Source organism: Ursus arctos, unplaced genomic scaffold (assembly GCF_023065955.2).
Source record: "Ursus arctos isolate Adak ecotype North America unplaced genomic scaffold, UrsArc2.0 scaffold_4, whole genome shotgun sequence".
In the NCBI taxonomy this organism is placed as follows: Eukaryota; Metazoa; Chordata; class Mammalia; order Carnivora; family Ursidae; genus Ursus; species Ursus arctos.
The window spans coordinates 50,198,039-50,221,341 of record NW_026623056.1 but is presented as its reverse complement, the minus strand read 5'-3'; the positions used below and the strand labels follow the sequence as shown (position 1 = coordinate 50,221,341).

Below are 23,303 nucleotides of genomic sequence, written 5' to 3'. Positions count from 1 at the left end.
CACATATACATATGCACACACACGCACACTTATTCCAAGTCAAGAAATATGACCACAGTAATTAAATATTTTTAAAACAACAATACTGAGCTGAATAAACTTGGGGAAAATTCAGTGAGACATGTAATTATAACCCTAGTGACCCATTTTACCTCATTAATAAGTGCTGGCATTTGTTGTTCTAGCAGAGATCAATAAACCTGTTCAAGGTAGACAGACATTTCATACATCTCCCTGTATTAGATGAAATGTTTCTTGGAAAAACTAACCTAAAAGCAAAATGGATGACTCCACCCCAACACACTGTTCCTTGGAATTCCTGACAATCTTGTTTAAAAATTAAAGCATTACAATTTCTAATTTTTATTGTCTTTTCTTGTAAATAGTTTTCAATGGAATCTTTAGTATCTAATGGAAATGGCACATTTAGTAGAAAATATAGAATAAACCTGAATGTAACAGTTTAAACTTCCTTACAAAATTGGCCACATGCATATAACTCCTCTCTCCAAAAACGTGCTCAAATGTCAGTAAAGGAGTAAAAAGATGTACATCTTAGAAGAACAAAAATAATGGGAAAGAAAACAGAGTAGGAGAGAGTTCAACAACTTATTGGAATGCTGCAAACCAATGGTAATTGATAACTGATGAAGGAGTAGTAACTAAATAAACTACAATCTGAAGTGCTTACAAAGGACGTAAGTCATGTTCCTTAGAAGCAGAGACTGAAATAGGAATTCCTGCACAAATGATTTACTGATGGGGTACTCTTCAGGAGAAAGTTGTAAAAGCAATGAGGGATTCAGGCTAAAGGAGAAGAAAAGGCAAGTCAGCTATGTGATTTTAGAGGAAGTCTAGCCCCACCCTGATCCCACAGAGAGCACTGGAGGATAAAGTGTATTAAAAGACTATTCCATCCAGAAAGAAAGAGGGTGAGCTGTTATACCCCTGCATAATTACTGCATGGCCATGGGGCTGCCCAGGCAGAGAGAGAAAAGTGCCATCTCCCTCAGTCCAGGACCATCGTGCAAAGAACTAAGTGCAGGTGTGAGCCATTAGCAGCCAGAGTCTGCAGCAGCAGGGAGCTGGTGTATACTCCTAGTAAAAGGGATCTGAGCAGGGTGCCACAAGCATTTTCTACAGTACTCCCCCTTCCCAGCTCAGTCCACTTGCTTCTCACATTAAGTTTACCCCACCTGTTCCCTGCTTCTCCACGATTCTAGTTGGCTGCAATTTCCAGCACAACTTACAGGAGGACAGTTAGTGGAATGAGCTACTGTCTCCCTACTGAAGTTGTTGCCAAAATCATAACTGACACACATCTCCCTCTATTATTGATATATGCAACAACACGACAACACGGCTGAATCTCAACATAATTACGCCAAATGAAAGAAACCATACAAAAAAATAAACAGCACAAACGGTATGATTCCTCTTATATAAAACTCTAGAAAATAAAATCTAATTGATAAAAGAAAGATTAAGGGTTTCCTGGGGAGAAGATACATGGACAGAAGCAGGAGAAAGTGACTTACAAGGGAGCAAGAGGAAACATTTTGGGGCAATGCATATGTTCACCATCTTGATTGTGATGATAGTTTAAACTAATCAAATTGTAAACTATAAATATGTGCAGGTGACTGTAGTCAATGATAACTCAACAGAGCTCTCAAAAATACACTCAAAAAAGGAATAGTTTTTAAATAAATATGGGAAGTAAGTAACCCATTTTATTCAGATGGCATTAATTAATTCATTCAATAGTTACCATATGGCTCCTTTGTGTGAAGCATTGTGCTAGATGTTGGGAGTGGAAATATTTCTAGAGTATGATACCCTTTCCTGTGGACTTCATAGATTTCTGAAATAATAGTCACCTACCATTTGAGGAAGATAAGCTATGATATTTGTTTCAAAGATGGTAGTTAATGTTCCTTACATTTTCTTTATATCAAAATATTGAATAAATTTAATAAGTAATGTTAGCAGTCCCTTTCACATAAAGCCTTCTTCCATTAGTAGCTGTTTCTGTGTTAGTCTCACTTTACTAACCACTGCTTTTTGGGTAGCAATAGTATCTTCCCCTTTTAATGTTAGTATATTAATGTTCCAAAATCATCATTACTTATTGACCATCAATAGTAATGTAGTCAACTCTTAATCCATATTTTACCAGTGGATTTTCCAGAAACCTAGCTTTGGTCCTTGCACCCTTCTGCATTTGGGGACATTTCATTACTTGCTAGCACCTCCATCAAGAATGTTAAGTAGGAAAGAAGAGGTAAAAAAAATCCATCCAAAATTCTGCTGAGAATCATAAAATCTTAACATTGGAAGTAATCTCCAAAATTATCTATTTGAATAATTATCCAGTGCTAAAATCTCCTCTAGCCTGTCCCTGACATATTCGGCTAAACTAGATCCTGCTTGAACATTCTGAATAACAACAGAGCCAATGCTTAGTTACTATAATAATAACATTTATGGTGCCCTGGTTTAGCTCTCTTTCATGTTAGCAGTTCAAATAGAAGCTCCAAGGTGATTAGAAACAATATTTAAACTTTGGTTAGGAAATAGTAATATGTATGTTAGTTATTATACACACACATAATCAAAGCATGTTTGGAAGAAAGAGAAAGAAAGAAAGAAAGAAAGAAAGAAAGAAAGAAAGAAAGAAAGAAAGAAAGAGAAAAAGAGAAAAGAAAGAAAGAAAGAGGGAGGGAGGAAGGGATAAAGAAAGGGAGAAAGAGAAAGAAAGAGGGAGGGAGGGAGGAAGGAGAGAAAGAAGAAAGAAAGAAAGAGAAAGAAAGAAAAGAAAGGAAGGAGAAAGGAAAGAAAGAAAGAAAGAGGGAGGGAGGAAGGAAGGTATAAAGAAAGAGAGAGAGAAAGAAAGAAAGAGGGAGGGAGGAAGGAAGGAGAGAAAGAGGAAAGAAAGAAAGAAAGAAAGAAGAAAGAAAGAAAGAAAGAAAGAAAGAAAGAAAGAAAGAAAGAAAAAGGAAGGAAGAGGGAGAGGAAGGAAGGAAGGAAGGAAGGAAGGAAGGAAGGGAGGAAGAGAGGGAGGGAGGGAGAGAGGGAGGGAGGGAGGAAGGAAGAAAGAAAGATGGGAGGGGAAAGGAAAGGAAAGGAAAGGAAAGGAAAGGAAAGGAAAGGAAAGGAAAGGAAAGGAAAGGGACGAGAAGAGAAGGGAAGGGAAGAGAAGGGAAGAAAGAGAAGAGAAAGAAGGAAGAAAGAAAGGGGGGAAGGAAGGAAGGAAGGAAGGAAGGAAGGAAGGAAGGAAGGGGAAGAGAAGGGGGAAAAAAGAAAAGAAAAGAAAAGAAAAGAAAAGGAAAGGAAAGAAAAGAAAAGGAAAGAAAAGAGAGAAGGGAAGGGAAGGGAAGGGAAGGGAAGGGAAGGGAAGGGAAGGGAAGGGAAGGGAAGGGGGAAGGAGGAAGGAAATGTTAAACTAAAGAATGAGTCCATTAGTGCTATGGGCTGAATTGTATCCCCCTTCAAATTCTTTTGTTGAAGCCCTAATCCTCAAAGTGACTGAACTTGGAGATAGTACTTTGGGGTTCAATGAGTTCATAAGGGAGGGTTCTTTATGTAGTAGGGTTAGTGGTCTTACAAGGAGAGGGAGAAGAAAAAAATCCCTCTCTCTACTATGTGAGGACACAGCAAGGAGGCAGCCATCTGCGAGCCAAGAAGAGGGCCCTCACCAAAACCTGACCATGATCTCAGACTTCCAGCCCCCAGAAATGTAAGAAAATAAATTTCTGTTGTCCAAGCCACTCAGTCTATGGTATTTTGTTATGGCAGCTCTAGCTTTTTATTAACAAATTTAGCCTTAGGAAGACTTTCTGGAAGTCCATTAAAGCATTTGAGTGCTCAAAATACACTTTTGTATACCTCAAGCCAATTTAAAAAATGTTAAAGACTCACTTTTGTTCAGACCGTTTATTTAGTCTTAACTTGATTTTTTTTTTCTTTTTTGAAAGAAAGCAAAAAGAATATGGGAGAAAAAAGAGCCCGTATGGGGCGCCTGGGTGGCTCAGTTGGTTAAGTGACTGCCTTTGGCTCAGGTCATGATCCTGGAGTCCCAGGATCAAGTCCTCCATCAGGCTCCCTGCTCAGCAGGGAGTCTGCTTCTCTCTCTGACCCTTCCCCCCTCATGCTCTCTCTCTCTCTCTCAAATAAATAAATAAAATCTTAAAAAAAAAAAAAAGAGGAGCCCATAAAGGGGAGATTGGATGCCAGGATACTGGACAATATCATCTGACATAACTGATGTTCAGTTGCTCTTCTATAAAATGAACAGCCGAAATTTTAAGTGACTCCAAAGCTTTTTCCACTTACAGACTCTAAACTTTTCAATCTAAAAGGATCTTGTAATATTTGAGGAAATGGAACAAATTTGTAGTCAGTTCGGCTAAATGAGTAAAGGACTTTCTAATCAGATAAGAGGGAATGATAACTACTTGCTAACAATGAGTATTACAGAATTCTCCATAAGGAAGCTGAATTTTTCCTATTAAGGATTGAAGTGCCCTAAAAGTAAACATTATTATTATTTGAAGTTCAAGTGTGAAAAGAAAAATTATACTTGAGGCCTCCAAAATTTTAGTCTGTAATTTCCCCTTCTATCTAAAATGATTCATTCATCCAACATACACTAGAGACCTAAATACAAAGACGAAGCTTGATTCCACCACTGGGAGTCAAAAACTGGAGAGCACTCTATTGTTAGTTTTTCTAATGAACTCAATAAACATTAATAATTGGAGGTATGTATATTTTGATGTACAAATAAAATCTCTCTATTTAATACAACAAAATATGCACACTGAAAGAGAAGGATATCCTAGATTCAGGGAATTTTAATGTGGGAAAACAGTTCAGATACACTTTTTCCTGAAGTCACCTCAGATGGCCTCAGAGACAGCAAGCTGTCCCCTTGTTGGATCTTCCACAGTATTTGATTCTCTCCCCGTAACTGCATCTTGTTACATTATAATATCCATTTAAATATGTCTAGATGTTGGGGTGCCTGTGTGGTGCTGTAAGTTAAGCGTTCAACTCTTGATTTCGGCTCAGGTCATTATGTCAGGGTCATGAGATCAAGCCCTGTGTTAGGCTCCACACTGGGGGTAGAGCCTGCTTAAGATTCGAGATCTCTCTCCCTTTCCCTCTGCACCATCCTCCCCTCCCCCACCCCATGACTCAAGCTCTCTCTCTTTCTAAAAAAAAATTTTTTTTTTAATTAAATATGTCTAGATATCAAGAGACATCAGACACAGGAACCAAGCCTTATTCTTCTTTGTTTCTCAGGAACTTGCACCACATCTGAGCCATAGCTGGTGCTCAATACCACATTTTGTGGATTAAGAAGAATAGATTTGGTTGAACTGGGTGAGGAGGCTGAGGTTCACAACTACTTGTCCAAGGTCTCTTAGACAGGTGTGGCAGAGCCAGGTCTAGGCCCCAGATCTAAGGCTCAAAGTTCAGGGTTCTTGCCTTCAAAACAGCATGCAGGAGGGGCGCCTGGGTGGCTCAGTCAGTTAAGCATCCAACTCTTGGTCTTGGCTTAGGTCATGATCTCAGGGTTCTGAAATGGAGCCTCACACTGTACTAGTCATGGAGCCTGCTTAAGATTCTCTCCCTCTCCCTCTGCCCCTCCCCCACCCCCACCTTCACCCACCTCTGTCTCTCAAAAAGGAAAAATGGCATGCAGGTAAGAAACTGGTACCTCACTCAAACCCCATTTCTGTGTCCACTTGGGAATAACCAGAAAACTAGCAGTATAAAGAAAAACAACAAAATTTAAAACAAGAGGAGATAGTGTAAAAAGAAAAGAAACTGATTTGCATAGAAACTTCTCTAAAGAAGATATACAAAAGACCAATAAGCACATGAAAAGATGCTCAGCATCATTAGTCACGAGGGAAATGCAAATAAAAACCACTTCATACCAATTAGTATGGCTGTAATCAGAAAGACAAACAATAAGGCTATAATAAAAAAGGTAATAACAAGTGTTGGCAAGAGTTTGGAGAAACTGGAACTATTATGCATTGCTGGTGGAAATGTAAAATAGTGCAGCCACCTGGAAAACAGTCCAGCAGTTCCTCAAACAGTGAACAGAGCGTTAATATATCATCCAGAAACTCCACTCCTAGGATATACCCAAGAGAAATGAAAATACACGACCACAGAAAACATGTACATCAATGTTCATAGCAGCATTATTCACAACAGCCAAATAGTGGAAACAATCCAAATGTCCACCAACTGATGAATGGATAAACAAAAATGTGGTATATCCATGCAATGGAAAGGTAGTATAGCAATAAAAAGGTTATGGTATAAAGTACTAATGCTACGTACATACATGCTATAACATGAACGAACCTTGAAAACATATGCTAAGTGAAAGAATCCAAACACAAAAGACCACAGATTGCATGATTCCATTTATATAAAATGTTTAGGACAAGCAAATCTTTAGAAAAAGAAAGTAGATCAGTGAGTGGTTGCCAGGGGCCTGGAGAAGGACAGAATGGCGGGTGATTTCTAATGGTCTTTTGGGAGCTCTTAAATGTTATGGAATTAAATGGTTTGCACATTTTTTAATATAAAAATCACTAAAATACCTCAAAAGCATGAATTTGATGGTATGTAAATTATATCTCAATAAAAACGAAGAAAAAGAGAAGAAACTACATAAAATGGCCAAACTTACATGAAATAAATGTCTTCATGAAACAATTTTTTAATGGTGTTAAGTAGAACCTGGTATAAAGTAAAATGAAATATTAGTACCTAATATGTCTCACAAGAGATATTGAAGGAACTCAGTGTTTATTTAGAGCCTGGTATGCCAATTCCCAGAATAAGTGCATTTTCTACGTTTTCTCCTTAATCTTTTGAGCAATATATTACACATTTTACAAATGAGAAAAAGCCCCAAAAGGGTTAACTAATTTTCCCAAGGTCACACAGTAACGTAGGACAGACCTGGGAATCTAGTTCAGATATACCTAACTCCAAAGCATGTATTCTTTCCACTTAGATAGTTTTCAAATTCCATAAAATTCAGTTTCTTGCAAGTTCCTCCATAAGCTGTGAAGTCAACTAGAACAAACTTATCTTCAAAGGCCTATGCAAATGCTGGGCAAAACTGATAAGCTCAATGTACTCCTTTATGTGTCCTACTTGCCTTCTTGATCATCTCCTTCATGATTGCCAAAGTTGGGAAGAGCAGTTTACCACAAAGCCCCTGCCTATGCCTGTATACCTGCAGGATGTCTAGTTCATCATTATGGTTCCCAAGCCTTTGACTATACTTTGCATTCAGCAGGAGTTCAATGCATAATTGTGGCAATTGAATGAATAAAACTTCTCTTCCACTTAGAGCTCTTGTAATCCTTTGGAGAGAAAAGTTGAGGCTATAGTAAAGTTAACCATTTTATCATTTCATGACCAGATGCACCCCAACAAACCTTCTTTGCAGGAACATGTAACTATCGGCAGACTTGGTAGATGGGAAGCTGTTCCCCAATCCTTCTTGTAGAGGGTTATAGACTGATAGCCATGACCATCGTCCACATGATTGGTCGGGTTATACCCTTTAATCCTCTCTGGTGGGACCGTGTGTCCAGTTCTGGAGAACACATTGCAAGTCAAAGTAACAGATATTACTTGTGGGTTGAACATAATTCCTGATCTCCTACACACTTTTCAGCAACTGCTGGGATGGTAGTTGCTTCCTCAGGTACAGGAGGAACTATAGAACAGAGCCCCCAACTGACCCACATGGACATTTCATTAGCCACTGAAATTTTGAGGTTGTTTTTGTTTCTACAGCATGACCTAGCCCATCCTGACTGATTCAAGTCTCTGAAGTCAAGATTATGTGTGAGAAGAGTGAGCAGTACAATTTAACTGGAACATCCTTGACCATGACGAACTGGAGAAGATGGGATCAGAAAGATAGTTTGGGGTCAGATAATACAAAGCCTTGAAACTCAGACTAATGTAGAAGGTATATTGAAGGAGGAAAGCATTACAAGAGGGAAGAATAATTACATTAAGCCCAGAGAAACTATTGGCAGAAAAAAAAAAAAAAAAAAACCTAAAAGCAAGGAACGCACAGTCAGCAGCAGACATCAAGACATGGATGATGATGCTTTGAGAGCCAAGAAGGGTTGAAGGTAGACAGCTGAGGAGAGAAAGCAGCCACTAGGCAGAAGATGCTAAAAATCAATCTGAGAAGTACAAAGCCTGTGGCTGGGAACGGAGCTGCATTCATTGTCTATTGCTACCGTGTCAAGTTACCACAAATGTAGTGCCTTACAACCACACAAGTTTATTACCGTACATGTATGTAAATTAGAAGTCTGACCTGGATCTCACTGTCTAAAATCAAGGTATCAGCAGATCTTTGTCCCTTTCTAGAGGCTCTAGGGGATAATCCTTTTCCTCACTTTCCTTAGCTTCTAGCCACCACTTGCACTGCTTGGCACTGTTTTTGAAGTCAGCAAGGTAGCATCGCTCTGACCTCTCTTCTTTTGTTTACATCTTTTTCTCTTAAAACAGCTAGGAACGGCTCTCTGTTTTTAAAGGCTCATGTGATTAGACTGGGCCTGCTCCGATAATCCAAGATAACCCCATCCCACCGTCCTTAATGACATCTGCAGAGTCTCTTGAACCACACAAGACAATATACACACAGGATCTGGGGATTAGGACATGGCCATCTATGGGAAGCCATTATTCTGCCTACCCCAGTAACCAATTATAAAGAGTGAGAAGAGTCAAGGAATCAAGAAACAAGAGTGTGGTACTGTACAGGAGAATGGCTCTATTTTAATGTACTCCGAGCCACAGCAGGCCAGCCCACTCTGCACAGTGGCTCTTGTTCTTTGGCCCCAAAGCAGCAAGTTCAATGGTTGGAATGAGAAGGGCTTAGGCCTGTACTTTGATAGTGATAGGGAATGTGTAGCGCAGGCCGCAGTGTCCATGCTGCCCTGAGATTAACCCCTGGCATGCACAACACATAAGTTCAATAAATACAGGCTGAATGAATGGATGTGTGAATGAAATGCTGACTAAATAAACAGGACTTGACAATAGTCTGGACACAGAAGGCACCAGAAAGAGAAGAATAAAAATATTTGACTGTCAGTGAAGCAGCTAGGAGAGGTACAAGGCTAGACTTTAAAGAAAACATGGGGGAGAATTACATGGAATTTCTTCCCAGCTGTGCTCTGAAAATTTTATTGTTTTTCAGAATTTAATTTCTTTTACATAGCTGAAGGAGCAGATATGCTGGCAAATAGATATAAGCTAGAGAACTGTAAGAAATCATATTAACTATATATTTAGAAAAGGATTATTGGGCACATGTTTTCCAGGAAACCAAAACTAGACATAATATTTGTGAGAAAGAATTGGGGAAGCTTCTAATTAGAAAAGTGGGATCATTTTTAAAGGAGATTTTATCTTTAAAGAGATCTAAAGAGATAGGACCATGTTTTAATTATGAAACAATGTTTCTGAATGTGTGTGCCCTAGATCTCTCCAGTGGAGGTAGTCTGCATCTGGGTCTATTGACTCAGTCACATGTAGTGAAAACTGAAGACTGTAATAAATCACAACCCCTGTGGGCAACACCCGATTAGATTTCTTTCTGGCTTTTGCACAATGGTGGCAATGGCTGTAATCCAAAACATAAACAAAAACTCACATGGAAGCAACAAACACATTTTTTAAAAATTCTATTATTCCCCAGTCCAAAGAACTTTTTGTCTAAGACTGTCTGTGGTTTATTTATATTACTGAGTAACTCCACCCAGTGAACATAAAGCACAGATGACTCCAAAAAGGCAGCATTTACATAGCCTAATGATTCCCATGTATGGATGATAAATGTGCAAGCCAAGAAGTCTGGCAATTCCTTTTGGGAAACTGGTTTAATAAGATGGTGACAAGTGAAGTGTGTACATGGTCAGTCCCATGATAACCCAGACATTTCTATTCTCATCTCAGGAAAAGCAAGCCATTCATTCTCCATTACCAACTTGCTTTAAAGCAACATGTAAATAATGGGCAAACTGCCACAAGTTAGATTTGCTAAAAGCAGTCCCATGGTATAAATAGAAACCAGAGCTATAACCATTGCTAATGCAATATGATAGTTGATGGGAATGACACAGTCTTAAACCTCTTGTTTCTCAAAACAGTCTAGAGAACTGACAAACACTGATAAAACAAGAAACAGAAAGAATCAATTTGGCCTGTCGCTTGAATTATGCGTTCTTCCAGACATCCACATTCATTATCCTACTAATGTAAATTGTCTCTGGTTAAACTTCAACCTTATGCTGGTTTTCCCCACCACTCAATACATTCTTGTTTCCTGGGCATCTGGGTATGACTGTGCTTCTTACCTACATAGGAGATAAGATTTGCATTTCCCATTGGGTCTTCCTAGAACTTTATCAATACCTAATGGGATTTGCCTAATTGGGGATATTATAAAGATTAGTTGAGAAGAACTGACCCCTTACTGTGGAATAGTTAGCAAGCACATGCAAGTATACATACATATAACATACAAACACGAGAGTATTTATCTGGAGTTTACCACCAATCTATCAAGCCTCTAATAAGGGTCCCTAGAGTCATACTCTAAACACACCCTTGGCTTTCTTCTGCTCTGTTTCCAACATTATGTCGCTTTTACTCCAAGCAAAACTTGGTACAATGATGTTTCATCTTTTCTTTTCTTTTTTTTTTTTTTAAAGATTTTATTTATTTATTTGACAGAGATAGAGACAGCCAGCGAGAGAGGGAACACAAGCAGGGGGAGTGGGAGAGGAAGAAGCAGGCTCACAGTGGAGGAGCCTGATGTGGGGCTCGATCCCATAATGCCGGGATCACGCCCTGAGCCAAAGGCAGACGCTTAACCGCTGTGCCACCCAGGCACCCCTGATGTTTCATCTTTTCATCGTTGATGCCCTCTGAGACTGGTAGCACAACACCCTGATCTCCATCATGTTTCTTACTTGGTGCCTGTGTCATTTTTATTCATCGATCCATACTTTTCCATGAATATTTATTGAAAATGTCTCTGGGGGGGCGCCTGGGTGGCACAGCGGTTAAGCGTCTGCCTTCGGCTCAGGGCGTGATCCCAGCGTTCTGGGATCGAGCCCCACATCAGGCTCCTCCACTATGAGCCTGCTTCTCCTTCTCCCACTCCCCCTGCTTGTGTTCCCTCTCTCGCTGGCTGTCTCTCTCTCTGTCAAATAAATAAATAAAAAATCTTTAAAAAAAAAAAAAGAAAAGAAAATGTCTCTGTGTACAGGCACCATGGCAGGCACTGGAAATATATTGGAAAACAAGACACAGATGTTTGACTCTCAACTTTCCCTCACAGATCAAGTCTTAGCCTGATTCCTCCAGCTATGCCCCTTCCCCACTTGAAAATTCAATGCCCCAAGAGGGCCCATGGCCCACTACCCTGGCACTGATTGTAAGACAAGCACTCCAACCAAACTGCCGCTGACCCTCCAACAGGGGCATAGAAGACATCTGTACAATGGCAGGGCCTAGACTGGCACTTCAGCATCCCACACTGCACTGTCTCTTTTTGGTGTCGAGGCAGACACTACAAAGCATTTGTAGCTACTCACCTTGCAATTTCTCAAAGGTCAATGCCTAAACTATGCTGAAGAACTCCACTGCATTTAGTTATTTCTTTACATTGGTTACTTTTTAACTTCTGCTCTTAATAGCTTTGTATAAATCTGTGCCATTCTGGGGCATCAGGAGATGGCTTTCTTGGGCATGACTCACTCCTTTTACACAATATCAGTGTCTTCTGCTTCAAGGGAAGAGGTATGTACGTGGAAGAAATGGACTAGGTATAGAAAGGAATGCCTTTTTAGATGAATGCTGTCTAGAAGACTCACAGGCCCTTTCCTGTCTGTCTCTCCAAATGTCCCTTAAAGGGAAAACAAAAACAAAAATAAAAAACTCTGGTTACTACACTAAGTCTACAGGCTCAGATAATTGCTGTTTAATTTTTGCTTTCCCACAACGTTTACACCCACCCCAAGAAAGTACCCTCATGTTAGTATCAAATGAAAAAAATCATACACAGTAATGGAAATTTAGTGCAAACTACACACATTCAAAATATAGGAGTTTCCAAATACAAATTGGGGACAGAGGGAAGTTTCTAAACCATCCAATGAGTTGTCTATGTTAAGAATGTCTAACAAATCTGTATGAAATTCTCTGCTATAAATAAAATGCTTTGGTCAAATTTCAAACTTTTTCTCCAATTTTCTCCCAATTATATTACAGTCTAATATTGAGTCAGTCTGTTTTACACAGGCAAATAGATTTGGCACACTGACATGGAGTCAAACTATCTGAAGTCTATCTCCCTCCACATGAGACAGTATCTGAAATTATGTGGATATAACTGCACACAGTAGAAAAGTTTTCTCTGGGCAGAGTGTTTCAAGGGAACAAAATGTTTGCAAAATAAAAGCAGAGGAAAACTCTACCCTTTACAATTCCAAGGATTCTCTAGCCATGCAACTGTGTTCTCTTTACCCCTACCCAATCAATAATTTTCTGACACACTAAGTCCACAACTACTAGAATAATGTGTCTCTTTTCTCATCTACTAGGTTGCCCTATATTAATCATAGCTAATGAAAATGAAAAGACATAATGTACGTGGAAATGCTTTGAAAAGCCTCAAGTGCTACCATACTTAAGAGGGAGTGGTGATAGTGGTGGTCCTAGAGGTGGAGATGTGGCAATTTCTTTGACAGGGTTTCCCAATTTAGGGCATACAGAGAATTAGTTTTTTGAAAAGTCCCTTGGAGTGGCAGCTCAGTGTGGGGTTGGTTGGGTAACCAAATAGTGCTAGAATTAACATTATGTATAATATGTCTACCTTTCAGAACTTGAAAAAGCACATTAGCCATTGAAGGCTTGGAAAAGCCCTGCAATGAGGAAATCTGTCTAATTTTAATAATCCAAAATTTCTGAAACATAAATGCTTTGGACGTATTTTTTCTACATAAAATCTATTAATATTCCTAGGCACTAGGGGCACCTGGGTGGCTCAGTCAGAAAAGCATCTGACTCTTGGTTTCAGCTCAGGTAGTGATCTCAGAGTCCTGGGATTAAGCCCCGTGGTGGTTGGGCTCTGTGCTTAATGGGGAGACTGCTTGAGAATTCTCTCCCTCTCCCTCTGCCCCTGCCCCTGCTGGTGCACTCTCTTGCACTCTCTCTCTCTCTCTCTCTCAAATAAATAAAATAAATCTTTAAAAAAGTATTCCCAGGCACTAGACTCCCACAGAGTATTACTATTATTATTTATAAGGAACCGAGAATTAAATTTTCACTTCACTGAATAGGTCAACTTCTTCCCCCCATAAGACCCCAAATTCTTACCTATACTAACAACATGGTAGATGGAATTCTTAATTTATGAGTAAAACTAGTGATACTGACATTTCCTTCAAAAATTAAGACCCAGGGGGCGCCTGGATGGCACAGCGGTTAAGCGTCTGCCTTCGGCTCAGGGCGTGATCCTGGAGTTATGGGATCGAGCCCCACATCAGGCTCCTCCACTATGAGCCTGCTTCTTCCTCTCCCACTCCCCCTGCTTGTGTTCCCTCTCTCACTGGCTGTCTCTATCTCTGTCGAATAAATAAATAAATAATCTTTAAAAAAAAAAATTAAGACCCATATTGGGACCTAAAAGGGTCATCCCAAATCCCTAAAATTTATCATATTTTATACATATGCCCACATATACTTTTGTCATAAAGAGGAATATTCAGATGAAAATACATTCATAGATTTTAACGATGGTAGTCTTCATAGTCTCAAAGTGGAAATAAGCCAACAAAAGTTTACTAGTGCAATTAGCCCTGTGCTAGTGTTTTGAGCAACACATTTTCCTGCTTTCAAGGAGCTCACAGTCTTTTTGAGGAATTTATAATCTAGAAGGCAGAAGTTAGCACAAGATAACACAATTAAAATAGCAAATAATATTCACTTGTGTTGATACAAACATGCATTATCCTCAGAAATGTCCAGTAAGAAACCCTCTTGGTCTAGTCATTGAAAGTGGGGAATGGGGAAGCCCATCTGATCCTGAACAATGTTCTTCCTGTGCCACTTGGCCAGATGTGATCCCAGTATCCACCCGAAACTCTCTGATAATAAGTCTAGTGCAGGAAGTCTAATTAAAAATGAAGGTTACAGGGTCCCTGGGTGGCTTAGTCAGTTAACCAGCTGCCTTCAGCTCAGGTCATGATCCCAGGGTCCTGGGATCCAGCCCCACATCAGGCTCCATGTTCAGCAGGGAGTCTGCTTCTCCCTCTCCTTCTGTTCCTCCCCCCCGATCATGCTTTCTCTCTCTCTCTCAAATAAATAAATTAAAAATCTTCTTTAAAAAATGAAGGTTCCAGAAAGGATGCAATATATACACAAGAAGATAAAACTAAATTGAAAACTGGAGAATGAAGAATTAGAACATGGAAGAAATGAGGATGGGAAAAATAAAATCAGACCAAAACAGAGTGACACAGACTCCTTCTCCAAAGTTCAATGGAAACAAAGCTGTAAGTAACAACTTACAAGAGTTTCAAGGGGTTTAGCCACCTTTTGCACAGAAATTTAAGTCTCACTTCTTAACAGGTCATTTCTCTTCCCACTCTCTTCCATAGTAATCTAAAGCCCATGTAACCACGTGTCAATAGCTGCAATGCTTTTAAGGTTTCTTGCAAATAGACTTAACGATTTCCTTATGCATCGAGTGAAACTCCAAGATTGTGACTTTCCTTCTAGAAAAACAAGTGGGCTGTCAGAGATGAAGAGATCCTGGTATTGGCATACTGAATGTACTAAAAAAACCATATGGCAGCTCTAAGCAGAGGTGACAAGGGCTAACCATTATATGTCCACATTTAAGAAATAAATTCATGAATAACAGAGTAGCTAAGGTATGTAGGACTCTGAATTGTCCCCCTTGTTGTCATGGAGGCTCTATAAGGACATCTTGTAATATGTTTCCCTTAAAAGGAAACAGATGAGAACAAGACACCATGATATGATATCCAGCCATCAGGCAGGGTCCAAAAATAAGTGGCCAGAGTTCTTAAGTGCATTCAGCATTAGGTGCTGCCTATTGTTCATTCATTCAGTCAATCAAAAGCCTTACAGTGTGATGGTGTATACCAGAAGAGTACATTTGGGCCCTTTTTATTTCAAAGCAATATTGAAACACATCTGCTCAAATAATCCTTATACTTCTACTGACTTACAAGGCAGAAAGACTCAGTTTGCAGAGCAACATGCAGACCGACCCTCCTGATTCTCAACCAAAAAACATAAAGCACATCATTGTATTTTCACCCTAACAAGTAAGGACCAAACTTTTCTTCTCTGTTTCTTGATTCCATCTTCTGACTTATACTTTGCATTCTGAGTTACCATCTCAAAGCTCCCCCTAATGAGCAAGACCTCCTCTGAGCTCCTGTCATAGAGCCCAGTACTTATCTTGCCCATAGAATTTGCCATGTTGAATAAAAATGATCTATTTATCTCTGTCTCCCTGACAAGACTGTTTAAATTTCTCAAAAGTGGGAATGAAACCACATTGGTCTTTGGGACTCAGCTTCTACAACGTTGCCAGAAAGATACCAGCAGCTCTAAATGTTTTGTTGTGGTTGTTGTTTAGTGTTTTTGTGTTGTTTTGTTTTGCTGAGCTAAATGGGGTGTAACGGGCTAGGAATAGAGAAAGGTAGGAGAGAATTTAATAATTTTTTTTTAAGTTCCAGAATCCACAAACATATATTGACCACCCATTCTATCTTAGGCCTGGTGTTACAAAAATGGGTTAAACCTTCAAAGAGAAAGCAGTGAAGTTAAGGAGAAAAGAGGTGATCATATATATAAAACACTAGATAGAGAAAAATATCATAAAAGAAGTATGGACTTTCCTGGCAGCTTCAGAAAAAGGATCAGAAAACATTTCCTGAAGAAGGTAATATTGAAGTAATAAAGGATATGAGCACGTGTCCAGAGGTGGTTCTGGCAATAGGAGCTCCAACCACCATCACATCGAAGATGAAGAGTCAAAGGCACAGACATTGTGAAAAGCAAACTGTCTCCTCTGACAGAAGCATAGGGTATATGAGTGGGGTTGGAAATGAAGAATGGGCTTGAATCATGGAGGGGGACCTTGATTGCCAGAATACAAATTCAGATTATTTTTACAAATCAAATAATGTGCTGCCATTAAAGGTGTCTGAATGAAGGCATGACATAATCATTCCTGGGTTTAGGGTGATTGCTCTCAAGGCAACATGAAAGGTGATTTGGGGATAGGACATGGTGGTCTAAGGCGAGGGCACTTCTTAGATCTGTCATCGCAGATAAACATTTTTGCCTGTCAAGCTGGAGTTCTTCATGAAAATCTTAAGTTGTGTAAGATGTAACTCTGAGCAGGAAATAGGGGATTTATTACAATTGAACATGAGGTAAATATTAACAAGAACCTAAGAGAGTAAACCACAACCAGAAAGAATGGAGGATAGAAGATAAAGCAGAGTTAAGAATTATTTAGCCAGGGAATTCTAGAATCAAGACAATTCCCAGACAGTAGATAGGGTCTAGGGTGTCCTAAAGTAAGGGAGAACTATATTTTACTAACCCCCTGGAAAGCCTTTACTTTTCCACTCCTGAGTAAAAAACAATCCCTGGACTCTATCTCCCCCTCTTCGTTGCACTGGCCCCATGAAAGAATTCCTAAAATGAATTTTTTTAAGGTATAAAAAAGGAACAGTGACTCTAGTTGTCAATGGTTATGGGGAAGGTGAGAGCCAGAAGAAGGCTCACAGACCCTAGTAAAAATCAAATCATTTGGGAAACTAAAGGAGTTATAACAATTTAGACTATATTGAAAAGGGCAACCAAGATTTTCCCCATTAAAGAAATAAAGAGGTGAGGCACTGGGGAAAGGGAGGATTTTCCAGTGGGAGACCCATAGAGATCTCCTTAGGAAATCAGATCAATTAATTTAATCAAGTAAATCTGACACAATGGACAGAATTTTCAGAAACCAGGGATAGGTATGGTGTGGTCCCACTTCCATTAGGCAAAATGAAAATTACTACTTGATTCAGAGAAAGACAGGTCAAGGCTTCCAGGTTTAGAGGCTGACAGCTAACACAGGAGATTTCTGCAGGTCCTACAACTTAGAGTGGCAATGATTACAGTTAAGGGCTAGCTACGTGGCGATGGTACACGCCACTTTGGGATTCTGTACCTGGAATACAGATAAGGTTTGATACTGGGGTGTAATCCCGTTGTAGCAAACACTGGATTCATGCACTATGAGCTCTTACTCCCATACCTAAAGCTATGCATGTGTATCATTGAAAGTTGGGTTGACTTCATGGGGAAGAGTAAGAGGATCTTCTATCTGACTGGCACAGAGTAGGCATCTGAAGCGTGGCAGGAAGTTTAGAGAATGTCTGGTTAAGCCTTCTTATTTTGCATACGGACACTAAATCCAAAAAGGATAAAACACCGGCCCCAAGTTTTCACGGGTAATTAGTGGCCGAGCTGGGACTAAACCCCAGATTTCCTGACTCTCTATCCAGTGCTCTTGACAAAGCCAGCGGGAGCTGTGAGGCGGTCGTCTGTAGGATCACCCGAGTCAGCTCTCTACCATCTGGGCCAACAGGAAAACAGTGACTCACAGAATCCAGCATTCCTTTGGAATGCAGGAGAGGTGTGCCTTTCTTCTATGCTCTGAGCCTTTTCAATTTCTGTAAATAAAACCCTATTTTAAATGCCCTGGGAGAGCTGGCAATTGTGAGTGCCTCGCGGGCCAAGATCATATTTGGTGATACTGAGAACAAGCTTAGGTTGACTGACTGATGGATCATTTGATAGATGGAGAGCAAAGGTCTGTACATCAAACTTGAAATCGTCAATGATTTTTGCTTAGACTAAAAGCCATGTTCATTTGCATTTTGAAGCACTTAGGAGTGGTAGGAAGAATGAGAGGCTGAAATCTGCCAAGGGTAACACATGTAAAATCATAGCAAGTTAGCTGTTTAAAAGCATACATATGAAGGTATAGCTCTTAATGCCAGGTTCCACTGTTCTCTAATCCAGGAACCCTTGAAAACTCATGATCTCATTCATCAGACCTACTATCTCGGAGTGGATACTTTCTGAGAACCTTAAAGCTGCCACAAGTAAATGACACACAGAGCAGACACCACCCTTCACATTAATCTCATCTGTCATCCGGGCCATACTCTGGGAGGGTCCTGCCTTTCTCTCTCCTTACAACCACACAGGGCACTGATAGAAATAGAGTCACCACTCTTTCTGCCACCTCACACAGGCCTCCAAGTCCGCAGGACAAAGACACTCCGATTTCTCTATTTCTAAGTACGCTAATGGCCCTAGACATACCATGCGCATTTAGCTGCAAAGCTATAAAGACACCATTCAAACAAAAGTGAAATCTTTTTTTTAATAGTTTTTTTCATCAAATGATGCTGGAGCAATGGATATCCTTACGCAAAAAAAAAAAAAAAAAAAGTGAATCTAGAGGAAAAGTGAAATCTTAATAGTATGCCATTCTACTGTTCAAAAGTGTTGGATGACTTCTCATTGCCTACAGTACACAGCTCAGACTACTGAGGTGACATGTAAGGCCTCCCACAGGCTGATCCCACCTCTCCTTTCCTGTTTCTTAACCTCATTATTCTGCTACATAGACCCTTCCCTTTCAGTCATACTGGCCAATTCAATATCCCCCAAATATTCCTGTACCTTCCTCAGCTGAACACATCCTCTTCCTTGGCCTACTGTTTAACACCCATGTATCCAAACGCTACTTTTCATGGCTCAGCGCATTGCCAACTTCTCCTCTTTGCTACCCAACTAACAAAATTTCATGCAGAACAGATCTACATTCTTGTTTTCTTCAGCTTTGAATACCCCACACTGTCTGGTATTCATTCTTAATAAATATGTGTTAATTGATTAACTCCAAATAAGAAAAAAAAAGGGGGGGGGTCCATATTTAAAGCTCTTTAAAATAAGGTAATAATCCGGAGCTGTTATTATATTATCCACACGATGGAAACTTCAGAGCATCTAATATGTTGTCATTGGATTCCTTTCTTTCCACAGAAGACCAAACTAGGTCATTTCAAACCTCAGTCACCTTCAGAGAGATTCTAGGAGGGCCCGCTAAGAACCAGCAAAGGAATCACATTCCTGGATTCCTTACTTGTTGTCCAGATCTGCTACTGAATCAGATTCAGGCAAGTGTGAACTGGAGAAATGAACTAATCATTAGCACCATCCAAACAAAATGAAAGGAGCTCTTTTGTTATGTTGGCTGGATATTCAGGTTTGAAAGGAGGGAGTAAAGGAAGAAAAAGCAGAAGAAAATTATAGCCATCAATTGCCTTCCCTTTGAATGTACTTTTCTTGCCTTTTCTGTTTATTTTCTTTCTTTCTTTTTTTTTTTTACAACTATGTGATGGAACTGGAATATTTGGGAGGCATAAAATTAGGATTGAAAAGATGATTTGCTGTAATCTAATGAGGATATTTCCTAACATGTTTACCACCGAGATACTCCTCTAACTGGGTCTTGTTTAGTTTGTCCAGGATACATTTCTTTGCTAAATTAAAAAGTGCCAGAAGTGGTACCCTGCCTATAAAATGACATCTGATTTCAGAGGTCAGCTCCAGAATAGTCAATGCAGTCCTAATTCTAGGTCTAGTAACAAGAGTTATTCATTTCATAGACTTAATTTCATGGGTTTGGCCACATCCTTAAAAGACAAACATACTATTTGGAAAGAGGAAAACTGAGTTATGGAGGATGAGAAAAGAGTAAAACCAAATAGAAATAGGCAAGAAAAGTAATGTGAACATTCTAGCTTTCTAAGCATTCATTAATTCTTTTATTTCATTCATTAAACTAATAAATAGTGGCCATTTTCTATGTGTCAGTGCTCAGTAGTGTCATTTATTCAATTACATTATACATATCCATTGAGTACTTATTTTCTGCTAGCTAGTTAACCACTAGATATAACTTCTTTGCAGCCTAAAAGTTACCGAATATTAATTCAAATGGCGGGGGGACAGATATGAAAAATTATAAATAGTAAAACAAAGAAGCAATTCCCAAAAAATCATATCATCTGGAATAATTGTTCCAATGTCAAATTTGTCTATGATAAATTTTAAATTTTTCATCTGGTATATCACTAATCTTCCTTCATACCCCAGGCACATGGGGTTCTACTTTGTTGATTTCCACAGGTATCCAGTTGAGAATAAGCTTAGTTCCAAAGGAAGCAATGGAAGCTCTGGGCTCCAGAGGCAGACAGATGAGAATATGGCTATGTAAAAAACTAAATCCAGTGTAAACTTCACACGTGTGGAAACTCGTATTATTGTTACCCAAATGCCACTATTGAGCGTTTTCTTAATAGATTTCTTTAAATCCTTTTTTATAGTCGTGACCTTCTTTAGACCAATGGTTCTTACAGGGAGGAGAAAATTTTGCCCCCCTACCCCAGGGACATTTGGCTAAGTGTAGGGACATTTTCAGTTTCACCACTTAGGAAGGATGATGATACTGGCATCAGAGGTGTAGAGACCAGACTGCTCAACATTATGCAGTACACAGGAAAGGTCCCCACAACATCGAATTATCCAGCCCAAAATGTCATATTACCCTGTTTGAGAAACCCTGCTCTTGACCATTATTTTCCTTCTCTTGGAGCCTCGTAACTCTCAAGGATATCAGGATTGAGCTAGGCGTTTTATATGACATATCCATTGAGTACTTATTTTCTGCTAGCTAGTTAACCACTAGATACAACTAGTGGTGCACAGAGTTCACAAGCTTTGAAAGCTCAGTAGCTGTAACTCCCCATCTTGTAAGTTTGAGCTAGTCGCTTAACTCCTTTAAGATTCCCTTCTTTAAAAAAAAAAAAAAAAAATCTACAGAATACTTACTTCATAAGGTTGTGGTTAACACTGAATCAAGTTTTCTATCTCTCTCTATATAGATATATTTATGTAAAGAGCTATTGAGTAAAAGTCCTCTTATTCTTCCCAGACCACTTACCCCACCCCACCCCTCCCTTTCCCTTCTCAATACCCCCCCTTCCTCAAGGCTCGGGTTCTCTTTTTTTAAATGTTTTAATTCCTTTGGTGGCAGAAATCAAGCTTGGGCTCGGAAGTGAGTCACCACTCAGCAGCTAAAGGAGCTTGTTTTTCTTCCTCTGAATGTATTCCTTAAGAATTTCAGCCTGATCCTTCAGCCGTTTGTTGGTTGAATCCTCTCTTAATGTTTAAGACACACAGAGAGTGAGCTATGGCACCAAGACATTTTCCAATTGTTAGGAATGAAAGTTTTTTAAATACCGAAAATAACCAGAGGGCAGAATCCTGAAATCCTGTTACCTAAGCAGATGCTGGAGGACCGAGGTTGGTTTTGAGGCTCCTTTCTCCACAAGCCAATCTCCGCTGATCCTCCCCAACCTTTGCTGGATTTACCTTAACGCTGCAGAAGTCTCAAGGGGGGCCTCTGGATGCTGCATGCTACCGGCAGCACTGGGAGACCTTTCTCGTCAAATAAGCACTGCCGGGAGTGAGGACTGGAGGGCGGGTTTTACCGGCGGCTGGCGAGACGGACCGGGGCTGCGGGCGCAGGGGCACCGCTCCTCGCCGCGCGCTGGGCTCCCCGCCCCGGGCTCCGCGCCGCGGTCGGCCGGGCGGGCGTCCGCCAGCACTTGGGCTGTGCTCCTCGGACGCCCAGCTGCCCCTCCTTGGCCTCGCTTAAGAACCTTCCGTTTTCCTGAACCGTTATTTAGTTTTTCAAAGTCACAGAAAACACCTTTAGTCCTAACAGTCACCCACAACTCCCCTCTTAAAATAAAAAATAATAATAAAAGGTCACACAAAAACAGAAAATAATCCAATTCCCCTTTCCTTCCAGACCGTGCGTGTTTATCTCTGTCTCCTATTCATTTTCTCCCCAACCCTTTTTCCCTCTGTGGTCTACATGCCTTTTCCCTATTGCTCTTCGTTCCCTCTTTTCTCTTTCTCTTTCTCCCTCCCTCTCCTGTTTCCATTTCTTCCACCGCTTCTACACCCCCGCCCCCCCCCCCCGCCCCGTCTCTCCTCCCTCTTTCGGGCTCCTGCTCTGCCCTCTCCGCCCCTCCCCAGAGAAGAGTGTCCAGCTCCTCCCGGGGCTGCCCGCCCGCCGCTCCTTTCCTGCCCACCTACTATGAGGAGCAGCTCCTCCCACCTGCCCATAAAAGCCAAGTGCATGTTACCAGCAGCCGATCAGAGCACTTTCCCGGTCCTCTCCTGTGGGAGCCCCCTGAGCCTTTCTCCTGGATCTTACGTGCTCAAGGTAAGACAACACTCCTGCAGGCATCTGACCTACTAGGGGTTGCTGCGGGGGTGGGAAGTAAGTCTCCTCTGGTCAACACGCTTACTGTTTGGTTCGAGCTGACTCTTTCGGATGCCAGATCAGCTGCTCCTTTAACTAGCAACTGGTTTGAAAACAAACTTCTGTTTGAACGGTAAAATAAAAGTTCATTTTGGGCAGAAACAGCAGCAGAAATACTGCAAAAACCTTCTCTTTTTTTAAATCACTTTTCCCCCTTTGCCGACTGTTGCTGAAGTTAAAATGTATCTGTGTGGGGTGTTTTACTGACGCTTTTCATTGTAAATATTTCATATATCAGTGGGGCAAGGAAAACTTTGTCCCATTGTCAAAAATGTACTTTAAAAGAACACAATTAGTTTCCTAAAAATAGCACAGTCAAAAGGTCTGCTAACAATTTTGCTATGTTTTCCAAACCCCCTAAGACCGCTTCTGTGAGTCCTTTAAAAAGTATCTTTCCAGGTTTAAGCGCTTGGAAAAAATGATGTGAACGGGTGCCCTTTGCACAGGGATGGTAATCAGGTGGCTGGTAGATAGGAAAGAACAAATCCAAATTTACAAGCTGGGGCAAAATGTGCTCTCACAAAGCTAACTTTTCAAGACTTTTCTAAAATGAGAATTGTGTTGGAACCAAGAAAGTGTATAAAAGAACTTCATGAATTTCTATACATACACCTAAACATAAAGCGTTTCAATATGTTTCACAGCAAGAGAAAAATAGAGGCCAGATTATACAATTCTTCTGTGTACACCAAACGGTTGTAAAGAAAGATCAGCTCAA

At 40.3% G+C, this 23,303-nt stretch overlaps 2 protein-coding genes across 3 annotated transcripts in view; one reads left to right on the top strand and one right to left on the bottom strand.

The window, feature by feature from the left end:
* The window catches only part of DCBLD2 (discoidin, CUB and LCCL domain containing 2), a 688,558-nt gene extending 666,414 nt beyond the window's left edge, over positions 1-22,144 (bottom strand). Inside the window, exon 1 of one of the 2 annotated variants that reach the window (XM_057306591.1) lies at positions 21,532-22,144. The gene's annotated coding sequence lies outside the window, so the exon portion shown is untranslated. The remainder of the gene's footprint in view (positions 1-21,531) is intronic. The other variant, XM_057306590.1, reaches the window with a different exon arrangement.
* Positions 22,145-22,294: 150 nt separating this feature from the next.
* The window catches only part of COL8A1 (collagen type VIII alpha 1 chain), a 148,856-nt gene continuing 147,847 nt past the window's right edge, over positions 22,295-23,303 (top strand). Inside the window, exon 1 of the mRNA XM_026491952.4 lies at positions 22,295-22,486. The gene's annotated coding sequence lies outside the window, so the exon portion shown is untranslated. The remainder of the gene's footprint in view (positions 22,487-23,303) is intronic.